This window comes from Bombina bombina, chromosome 3 (assembly GCF_027579735.1).
Source record: "Bombina bombina isolate aBomBom1 chromosome 3, aBomBom1.pri, whole genome shotgun sequence".
Classification (NCBI taxonomy): domain Eukaryota; kingdom Metazoa; phylum Chordata; class Amphibia; order Anura; family Bombinatoridae; genus Bombina; species Bombina bombina.
The window spans coordinates 900,295,339-900,304,579 of NC_069501.1; the positions used below are offsets into that span (position 1 = coordinate 900,295,339).

Sequence of the window (9,241 nt, forward strand, 5' to 3'; positions counted from 1 at the left end):
CCTGAAGCATCTGTGTATAGGTGCAACATCTCATCAGATACCGGCCCCTCCTGAATGAGCGACCGCCCATTGAACTCCTCCAGAAAAATCAACCACACTCTTAGATCCTCCTTCAATTCCTTTGAAAGCCGGATCCTGTGGTGTGGTTCCTTCACCCCAACCGTAGCCAATGCCAGACGCCTTCCAAAAACCCTTCCAACTGGGATCACCCGACAGGCAAAATTAAGCTTGCCCAGTAGCGATTGAACTTCTCGCAATGACACTTTCCCCTTCCCAAGCATCCCAGTTATGACCATTCTCAGATCTACCACCTTTTCCCAAGGTAACGAGCACTCCATCAAGACTGAGTCAATCTGGATCCCCAGAAAACTCAACTTAGTCACCGGTCCTTCCGTCTTTCCTGGTGCAATCGGAATCCCGAATTGCTCAGCCACTTCAACAAATGTTTTCAACAACATTTCACAAACTCTAGAACCAGCTTCCCCCACAAACAGGTAATCATCCAAATAATGGACCATCGATGACCTGCCCGCCTTTTTCTTCACCACCCATTCCACAAATGTACTAAATTTTTCGAAATGCGCACAGGATATGGAGCATCCCATGGGTAAACACAGATCAACGAAAAATTCCCCTTGAAATTGGCAACCGAATAAATGATGACACACCGGATGGACTGGTAAAAGCCGAAAGGCTGCCTCCACGTCCACCTTTGCCAACAATGCTCCAATCCCCGCTCTCCTGACCACACTCACCGCCTTATCAAATGAAGCGTAACGTACTGCCGTCAAAGACGGGTCAATCCCATCGTTAACAGACGCGCCCTTAGGATGAGACAGGTGGTGAATCATTCTAAATTGACCCTCCGTCTTCTTTGGGACCACCCCAAGTGGGGACATCCTCAAATTCGGGAATGGAGGGTCCTTGAAGGGGCCCGCCATTCTCCCCAATGCAACCTCCTTTTCCAATTTAACTTGAACCACATCTGGGAATTGCTCAGCCGATTTTAAATTCCCAGGGACTCCCGATCCCATTGAACCCTCGAACGGGATACGAAATCCAGAACTGAAGCCCGTCAGTAACAGCTCTGCATCCCCCGCTCTACCCTTTGTCTTACCGTATTGACTTAGCCACGGGGCCATCTCTCTTACCCTCACCGGGGTCCGAGCCCGTAGCAGCACCCTCACTTCCTTTTCCATTCCCTTTTCCTTTCCGGAAACATTTTGCCCCAGAGTGCGCACCTCCGCATCCTGAGCACTCGTGCTTGTATTTGCACGCCCCTCCGAACCTACACACCCCTTCATTAAACTGGAAGCAGAGGCCTTTTTTAATTGCCATCGATGTGGCCCCCACGGTCGTTCCACTAGCCCCCGTTCCTCCACTCCGAAAGGACTGCCCCCTCAAAGGAGTCATTAAATCCAACCACACCCCCATCTCCCTGTCGTCCCACCGCATCTCTGGTCGTACCGCCAGCCTCTGGCGGAACTGTTCATCGTACCGCCACCAGGCAAGACCCCCATATGTCCTCTGAGCCCCTGATATTTCATCAAAATAGCAAAACATTGTCAAGCTCTGCTCGGGGAATTTTTCCCCGATCACGCTGGCTAGTATGCAAAAGGCCCTCGTCCAGTTTGAAAAAGTTTTTGGTAATTTCCTCCACTTTTTCTTTCTCTCCTCCTCTTCCTTTTTGCCCTGTTCCCCTTTTGGATCTTCCTTTATCTCAATAAAGTGGTCCAACGGCAACAATGAAAAGATCTCAACAAACTCACGTTTCCATATCTTTTCTTTAACCTCTTTACTCAGATGGATCCCAAGTGGTCCAACTGAGCACAAGCAAGGCCTACGCAAGGCTTGATCCGCCACAATTAACACTTCACCGCTTGTAACCGGCACCGACCCTCCTTTTTCTACCCCACTCCCCGAAGGGGTTCCAACCACCGGTACACTAACCTCCTTCACTGCCGGTACCCATGCTCCCGCTGCTGTCCCCACATCACCCCCAACTTTCCTTTTGTCTTCTAATTGAGCCACCAGCTCCTTCAAACCTTTCATCACCGTCTCATACACTCCCCCCGATTCTACTTTTTCTTTCCCCCCCTGCAGGGAACCCGCCGTCTCACCTGGCGGCCTTGACACAGGCTCCTGCACCACTATTGTATCCTCTCTTCTCCTTTCCGCCCTGTCACCTGCAGACCTTCTCCCCCTATCATCAATGTTATAAGACATAGAGATTTCCCTTCTACGTGTATGTTCTCGATCTCTATCCCGCCTGCCCCATGTGGGGGACGTATGCCTTTCCCGCTCCCTGTAGTCTATCCTTGGCGTCCGAGATCTCTCCCTTCGCCGTGCCCCTCTGCTCCTGCTCCTGTCCCTTCTGTTCTGTCCACCTGAACCTCCACCTGATCTCTGTGGAGAATGATTAACATGATGTCTCTGCCTCCTAGTGTCTTCCTTCTCTCTTCCCCTGCCCCTCTCTCGTTCTTCCCTCATTCCCCCAATTTTTTCCTCACTCTGATTTACTTGTCCCCCCCCAGGCACCAGAGAATTGAGCAGCTGCATTAAAGTAGCCATCTCTCCTACCTGTGCCGAACTCTCCGGTTCTGACTGCTGTCCCAATTGCAATTCTTCACCAGCGAAGTCACTGTAAGATTCATTCATCCACAGGACGTCCTCCTCCAGCTCCTGTAATGAAGACTGCACTGCAGGCAACCCCGGCCTTTCCACCGGGACGCCGTCCGACTCCTCCGGTTCTGAAACACAATCATTCACTTCCACATTATTCCTTTTCTCAGTCCTTTTACCCCCACTCCTGTTCTCCCTGCCCCTCTCTGTCTCTGTACCCCTATTCTCCCCATCCCCCCTACCCCCTGTAACCCTATCCCTTTCCCTTATATCCTGTACCAAAACCTCAACGGCCTCTCCAATCCCACTTGATATTCCCCCTGCACTATGCCTGCCAGCCCTGTTCGCCTCAGCTCCCCTTCCTCCACCTACCTCTTTTCCCTTTTTTCCTCTCCACTTAGCTTGCCCCTTCCCAATACCTCCTCTTCCCCTGCCCAAACAACGTCCACTATTCTCCCTCATGTTCCCTCCAATTCCTCCGCTGCCACACGCCGCACCTACAGTTTCCCTATCCCTCCCCTCACTGCTCCCTAAGTTTACACCTGCTCCTCCAACGCCCTTACCGTTTCTCACATTCCCACATATCCCTTCCCCCCCTCTCCTTCTATTCACACTAGCCCCCTCAAAGACCGAGCCATCCCCCCCCCCCCTCTCAACCCCCTGTTTACTTATACCGCTCCTGGCGACTGCCACCGCATCCTCCCTGCTCCCCGAACAAACCTCATGCGTCACCATTACTCCCCCCTCCCCGCTGCCTACGCTCGTCCCCAGCAACCTAGGCCTCAGTGTTCCCCTCCTACTCCCTGCTGACACTGGAGAGGTGCGCAGCTCCTCCATAGCCCTTCTCTTGCCTCCCGACTTTCCACTACCTCCCCCTCTGGCCGTATCAGGCCTCCCTTGACCCAAAGCTCCCCTCCTGTCATCCGGACTAAGCCGCACCGGCGGCTTCGTCCGCCTCACCGGCCGACCTCACCGCTCCTGACCTGATGTTCCTGCTGGCTCGACTGTCGACGACCCTGCACCGGAACCGCTGTCCTCCGAAAAGAGCCTCTGCTGGAGCCAGGTAACACCCTTCTCCGCTACCAAGGTCCTTACCTGTTCCAGCAAAAGGCTCACGCTCTCCATTCTGCCTGTCAGCTTTTCCCGCTTCACAAGGGAACTGATGCTGGCTTCTCACAACCCTCAATATTTATACTCGCTCCTCCTCCTCAAAATACTGCCTAGCAACCCACTGCTATTAGCCTGTAGTGTGGTCACATGCCCCTGCTCTCAATTCATTCCTTCCGGGGCTTCTTACACGTGCAAAGCTGGGGAATGTGTAGTAAAGGTATTATTTAAAATGAAACATTTTGGTGTACACTGTCCCTTTAAATACCTTGAAACATGAAATATTTTATTGTGTTTTGAATATAAATACTTTACATTCTTCACATAGAAGAAAATGTTATTTTTATAAATATGCACCCCATTGAAGTCTATGGGAGTTAAGGGGGACGCAAAATACAAAGTCCTGAAGTTAGTGTGCATCGGAGTTCTGCTGTCACACTTTTTACTTTCAACTTTTAATACACGCACTGACCCACCCACAAAAAAAGTAGGCTGACTTGTAATCTGGCATTAAGAGTATGCAGAGTTTATTGACACATTACACACTGAAAATATGTGTACAAGAAGCTTAAATATTTTACTTTTGTGTAAAAATTCCCACAGAAAAAAAATCAAATTCTGTATACTTCAAATGTTGCATATCAAATAGCTGGTTCAGGAAATTTGCAGTACTTTGAAATCCTAGGCTACAGAAATGCTTTTAGGTCTCTAGTGAGTGTGCGGAGCAAAACACAATTTTTATACAAAGCAGGAGATGTTAAATGTCACTTTAAGAAACATTTTTAAATTGATCCTAAATGTGTGAAATTTTACACATATTAAAAATATATTGTTATAAACTATATAGAATAGATGTTTTAGCAGTAGCAAATATAGTCTTACTTTTCAGCATTGCAGCCTTACAGGCAGTTCTTGTATCACTAAAGGTCAAGTAGAACACTGTTGCTCCAAATGCAAGAACCTTTGAAGTGACCTAGATGTGCTAACATTAGAGAATTCAAATGCATCCGGAAACCTCATCTGACAAGGATTAGCAAGAAAGTTTCCCCCAGCCAGGAAATAGGCAAGGCTAGTAGGTATAGGCATGCCATTTTCATTCAGGAACTTCCTCTTGACACTTTTTTTAGCAGTGCAGTCTGATATTACACCCTTGCCTTGAAACTTCTTTAAGTATTCATGGAGTCTAGTATAATCTTAATGCTAGGTGTTATCACTGAAAGGCAAGATAATCTGTACTTTGTTTTCTATTGTAAAATGCTTTATGTGTGTATATACTGTGTATATATATAATTGTATTTTATTTATTTATTTTTTCTTAACTGAGTAACATTGTTAACAATTTTTTTTTTTTTTTTTAATACTTGGGTGATCAAAATTTAGTTACATCTACTTATTTTGTTTTGCCAGTATGATCTTCTTGTGCACATACTGAAGATACGGACTGTTGAGCCTGTATGTATTAGTTACTGAATGTTTTTATACTATTTTGTTGAATCACAGCATACTTATGTATATTACTTTTCATAAAACAGTACAGTGTGTAAGCAGTGCTGGTGTAACAATATAAAAAATACTCAAAATAAATGTTGAAAAATTAGTGGTGAACCAGCCTTTCCAAACGTCACAGGGAAGGATTGATCTTTATATATTGCACCCTGTGCCTCTATACAAATGGTTTGAGGTAGAGTTTGTTAGTGGAGTGTAGGGTTGTCACCTTTCTTGGAAGAAAACACTGACTATGCTCATTAACATAAATTTGAATAAATAATTAAACAGCATAACTCAAAAACTAAAGCTGCTAGTACTGATTTTAAATGCTCATTTGTTTATAACTAGTATTTATCAAACCCAGAAGATGTTTCACTTTGACAGGGGCTTTCTTTTAAAATGTATTATTTATTTTCTACATTATTATTATCAGGTATTTGTAGAGCGCCAACAGATTCTGCAGCGCTGTAAACATAGTCAATATACAGGATAGCTTTTGCAGGGATCAAGTTTGTAGAGGGCCCTGGCGAGAGTTTCACTGTTGTAGTTGGCTCTTATGAAGGCGATCTGCAAACAGCTGGGCTCATAGGCTTACATTCTAAGGGGTTCAAGGGGAAAGCAATGGAGTTAGGAAAGGTTAGTGTTGGTTGTAAGCATCCCTGAATAGTAGAGTTTTTAGGGAGCACTTGAAGCTGTTAAAACTAGGGGAGAATCTTGTGGAGTGAGGCAGGGAGTTCCACAAGATGGGGGCCAGTCTGGAGAAGTCCTGTAGATGGGAATGTGAGGAAGTAACAAGAGAGGAGGAAAGGAGGAGATCCTGATCTGATCGAAGGGGACGAGAGGGAGAGTATCTGGAGACAAGTTCTGAAATGTAGGGGGGAGCAGTGCAGTTGAGAGCTTTGTATGTCAGAATGAGGATTTTGTGTTTAATCCTAGAGGCAAGAGGAAGCCAGTGAAGGTATTGGCAGAGAGGCGCAGCAGATGAAGATCGACGAGTAAGGAAGATGAGCCTGGCAGAGGCATTCATAATGGATTGTAAAGGAGCTTTGCGGCAGCTAGGTAGACCAGAGAGGACGGAGTTGCAGTAGTCGAGGCGGGAAAGGATGAGAGAGTGGATTAAAATCTTAGTTGTATCTTGTGTAAGGAAATGTCTAATTTTAGAGATGTTTTTAAGGTGGAAGCGGCAGGTTTAGCCAAGGACTGAATGTGAGGAGTGAAGGAAAGATCGGAGTCAAGTGTGACCCCAAGACATCGGGCATGTGGGGTAGGAGTAATGATGGAATTATCAACAGTTATAGAAATTTTGGGAGTGGAGACATTGGAAGAAGGGGTAAAAATAAGGAGTTCAGTTTTGGAGAGATTTAGCTTAAGGTAGTGAGAGGACATCCAAGATGAGATATGAGAAAGACAATTAGTGACACAGGTTAGTAAGGAAGGAGGTAGGTCTGGTGCAGAGAGGTAGATTTGGGTTTCATTGGCATACAGATGATATTGAAACCCATGGGACTTTATTAAGGAACCTAATGATGACGTGTAGATTGAAAAGAGAAGGGGACCAAGGACAGAGCCTTGAGGTACCCCAACAGAAAGTGGTAACGGGGCAGAGGATGCTCCGGAGAAGGCTACACTAAATGTACAGTTAGTTAGATAGGAAGAGAACCACGAAAGAGCTGTGTCACAGATGCCGAAGGATTGGAGGGTTTAGAGCAGGAGAGGGTGGTCAACAGTGTCAAAGGCTGCTGACAGGTCAAGGAGGATAAGCAGAGAGAAGTGGCCTTTGGATTTTGCTGTAAGTAGATTGTTGCTAACCTTGACAATTGCTGTCTCTGTAGAGTGATGGGAACGAAATCCAGATTGCAGTGGGTCAAGTAGAGAGTTTAGTGTAAGGAAATGGGATAGACGTGCATATACTAGCTTTTCTAGGAGCTTTGAGGCAAGAGGGAGTAGGGAAATAGGGCCAACATGACCTTTAAAATACCGGCTGTGCCAATAAAATACCGGCTGGGTGGCAACCCTAGTTGAGTGCCAGACATACTCCCACAATAAAAAGGTGTTTAGTTTGTGTGAAATCTAATTGTAAACAATGAGTGACTACTTTTTATATTTGTTTTTTGCTCAATGCTACTTGGAAGAAGTGTTCCGGTTGTCCTTTGGATTTGGTATTGGACTTTAAGCTTAGAGTGTTTAGAGCATTTGTAAATAGTGTTACTCTACAAATATTTTCTTTTCATTCAATGGTATTCATATACTGTGTGACAAAGCAAGGAAGGACTGATATGTATAACCTTTATTTGTATACGGACATTCTTTTTTTATTAGTGCACAGTGTTAATTATATGTTCACATTTTATTTGTCTAATACTCGTTTTTACTTGAGGCCACAGATGCAGTGCAGAACATATTTATGCTAAATACTCTTCTTTTAACTTGCGGTCATAATATCACAACTATTGAATGCAAAAAGAAATCACAAAATTAACATGTGATCTATTAACATGCACAGATTAACTGGCAGGTTACAAAGTGAAAACAATGTTTAGTAGATGGATGAGACAAATGGGGGCTGATTTATCATCTTGTGGACGGACATAATCCGCTGTATCAATCATGTCCGCCACACATCAATAAATGCCGAGAGCATACGCTGTCAGCATTGTGCAATGCCCCCCCCGCGCAGATTCGGGGACAATCGGCCACTAGCTGGGGGTGTCAATCAACCCTATCGTATAAAATCATGCGGATTGATGTTCCCCGCCTCAGAGTAGGTGGACGAGTTAAGGAGCAGTGGTCTTAAGACTGCTGCTTCTTAACTCCTGTTTCTGGCAAGCCTGAAGGCTCGCGCAGAAACAGAGGCATAGGGGCTGATACGGGGGTTGGTAAATCAGCCCCATAGACTTAATGTTATTACAAAAGACTCATAATTCTATTTTTATGTAGCCTCAATCTATTTTTTTCTCCTCTGTTAACTTTTATTTTGCCCTTAAAAATTATTTTAACTTTTTTTCCCAACAAATATCAACATTGTTGTCATGTGCATGACAAATTATTCCCTTGTAGGCTTAAAATCAAATGCACAAAAAACACATATATTTCCCAACGGCTGGTGTATTTAGCCTATTCCCTGACCCTATCTGGGATGTGGGAGGCTTGAGGGCAGTGGTCCATCAGCATGTTGTGGGAGAAGCCATGTTGGGAGGTGTGAGGTGCCAATGGGCTGTGGACAGTGCCAAGCCAGGAGGGCAGACAGTAGGCCCTACAAGGCAGGCCATAGGCATCGCTTAGGCAGTCCCCTAAAACTGGGATACCAAAAGGCTTCAGGCAGGTAGAGGGCCAGACCTTCCAACTAGCCACAATCCAGCAGGATGCAGGACATGTTTTTCTCCCAGCAGGAGACCAGGGATGTATGAATTAGTCACATCCACCGACTATTTTCATTATTATTGTTATGCCCTTGTATTGTGCCACATCACTATACTGGGAGTACATTGAAGACAAGATATGGAAGTCAGAATGAGACAGGCTCCACTCCCTAGAGAGCTTACAATATATAGATAGATACTATATAAATAACATATTTGGAGAAAATACAAGTGAGAAGGTATCATTCATTCATTCATTCAATATAACTACCACCCATTTTGCTGCCTCCCTCCAAAATCCTACTGCCATAGTTACAGGCCAAGATTTTCTCCTCTCAACTAAACAGTTGTTTCCCAGTGCTAACTTATTCTAAGATGTCCATATGTTTGGATGTGTAAGCAATTTGGGCAGTGTTTCAATTGCTGGTGTACTGTTTATTCTTTTCAGCCAGTCAATGGCTGTTAAAATCGTTGTCAATAAATATAACACCTACAGCCAGTTTATAAAGTTGTCAGATTTTCAAACATCTCCAAAATTTGCCACTTCCTCACACAAGACACAACTAATATTTGAATCCATTCTTTAATGATTTCCCACCTTGACTATTGCAATGCCATCCTCTCTGGTCTCCTTAGCTGCGATCTACCTCCTTTACAATCAATAA

At 45.0% G+C, this 9,241-nt stretch overlaps 1 protein-coding gene across 1 annotated transcript in view; it reads left to right on the plus strand.

The window, feature by feature from the left end:
- KLF12 (KLF transcription factor 12) overlaps positions 1-9,241 on the plus strand; it is a 451,426-nt gene that overhangs the window by 139,107 nt on the left and 303,078 nt on the right. The gene's annotated exons all lie outside the window — the stretch shown is intronic.